Below are 2,500 nucleotides of genomic sequence, written 5' to 3'. Positions count from 1 at the left end.
CGCCACATTGCATGCGAACCGCATGAAACTTCCAGAGGCATTTGCAGCAGGAATGCATGTGCACTCAAAAAATGTGATATTTTTCACGGAGAGACCCCGTGAAACGCTAGAAGTGGGCGGGGATGTCTCTCTTGTGGCTCACGGGGCTGTTAGGGTGGCACAGAAATCCCTCGGAATGGGAAAACGGGTCATTTTCGTGTCGCCACATTGCATACGAACCGCATGAAACTTCCAGAGGCATTTGCAGCAGGAATGCATGTGCACTCAAAAAAGTGAATATTTCTCACGGATAGACCCCGTGATACGCTAGAAATTGGCGGGGATGTCTCTCTTGTGGCTCACGGGGCTGTTAGGGTGGCACAGAAATCCCTCGGAATGGGAAAACGGGTCATTTTCGTGTCGCCACATTGCATGCGAACCGCATGCAACTTCCAGAGGCATTTGCAGCAGAAATGCATGTGCAGTCAAAAAAAAATTGATATTTTTCACGGATAGACCCCGTGAAACGCTAGAAATTGGCGGGGATGTGTCTCTTGTGGCTCACGGGGCTGTTCGGGTCGCACAGAAATCCCTGGGAATGGGAAAACGGGTCATTTTCGTGTTGCCACATTGCGTACGAACCGCATGAAACTTCCAGAGGCATTTGCAGCAGGAATGCATGTGCACTCAAAAACTTCTATATGTTTCACGGATAGACCCCGTGAAACGCTAGAAATTGGCGGGGATGTGTCTCTTGTGGCTCACGGGGCTGTTAGGGTGGCACAGAACTCCCTCGGAATGGGAAAAGGGGTCATTTTCGTGTTGCCACATTGCATAGGAACGCCATGAAACTTCCAGAGGCATTTGCAGCAGAAAGGCACGTGCACTCAAAAATTTTAATATTTTTCACGCATAGACCCCGTCAAACGCTAGAAGTTGGCGGGGATGTCTCTCTTGTGGCTCACGGGGCTGTTAGGGTCGCACAGAAATGCCTCGGAATGGGAAAACGGGTCATTTTTGTGTGGCCACATTGCATAGGAACGGCATGAAACTTCCAGAGGCATTTGCAGCAGGAATGCATGTGCACTCAAAAACGTCTATATTTTTCACGGATAGACCCCGTGAAACGCTATAAATTGGCGGGGATGTCTCTCTTGTGGCTCACGGGCGCTGTTAGTTAGGGTCGCACAGAAATCCCTCGGAATGGGAAAAGGGGTCATTTTCGTGTTGCCACATTGCGTACGAACGGCATGAAACTTCCAGAGGCATCTGCAGCAGAAATGCATGTGCACTCAAAAACGTCTATATTTTTCACGGATAGACCCCGTGAAACGCTAGAAATTGGCGGGGATGTGTCTCTTGTGGCTCACGGGGCTGTTAGGGTCGCACAGAAATCCCTCGGAATGGGAAAACGGGTCATTTTCGTGTTGCCACAATTGGCATACGAACGGCATGAAACTTCCAGAGGCATTTGCAGCAGAAATGCATGTGCACTCAAAAACGTGAATATTTTTTCACGGATAGACCCCGTCAAACGCTCGAATTTGGCGGGGATGTTTCTCTTGTGGGTCACGGGGCTGTTCGGCTCGCACAGAACTCCCTTGGTCCACCTGATTCGTGCATACAGGCAGCAACTAAAACTCTGTAAACCTGCTGTGAGGACATCTAAACAGTGGACCAGTGAGGCTGTGGAAGATTTGCGGGCGTGCTTAGACTGTACTGACTGGGATATGTTCACGACTGCTACCAATAGTCTGGATGAACTCACAGAGGCTGTGTACATCAGCTTCTGTGAGGACTGCTGTATCCCAACACGTACCAGGGTGAACTTTAACAACAACAAGCCCTGGTTCTCAGCAAAGCTCAAAAGGTTGAGGTTGGAGAAGGAGGAAGCGTTTAGGAGTGGGGATAGAGACAGATTCAAGGAGTCGAAGAACAGGTTTAGCAAAGCGGTGAGAGAGGCTAAACGACTGTACTCAGAGACACTAAAACACCAGTTCTCTACTAACGACGCTGCTTCTGTCTGCCAAAGGGCTCAGGCACATCACCAACTACAAACCCAGAGCGCCCCACACCACTAACGACTCCCGCCTAGCCAACGACCTGAACGAGTTCTACCGTAGATTTGAAAGACAATTGGACTGTCCTGAACCACCCCTTCCCACCCAAGAGGCCCCATCCCCCACCCATACTACAGAAACGACTCTCTCCTTTCAGGAGGGAGAAGTTAATGGGCTTTTCAAGAGGCAGAATCCACGCAAAGCAGCCGGGCCGGACTCTGTCTCTCCAGCCACCCTCAGGCACTGCGCTGGCCAGCTGTCTCCGGTGTTCACCAACATCTTTAACACCTCCCTGGAGACATGCCATGTACCAGCCTGTCTCAAGTCCTCCACCATCATCGCTGTGCCCAAAAAGCTAAGGCCAACAGGACTAAATGATTACAGACCGGTCGCCCTTACATCTGTGGTAATGAAGTCTTTTGAGCGCCTGCTCCTGGCACACCTCAAAGCCATCACAGACC

This window comes from Petromyzon marinus, unplaced genomic scaffold (genome assembly GCF_048934315.1).
Source record: "Petromyzon marinus isolate PM22_M1 ecotype Great Lakes invasive population unplaced genomic scaffold, UKy_Petmar_22M1.pri1.0 PM_G_Scaffold_28, whole genome shotgun sequence".
In the NCBI taxonomy this organism is placed as follows: Eukaryota; Metazoa; Chordata; class Hyperoartia; order Petromyzontiformes; family Petromyzontidae; genus Petromyzon; species Petromyzon marinus.
Note: the sequence above shows the minus strand (reverse complement) of the source record.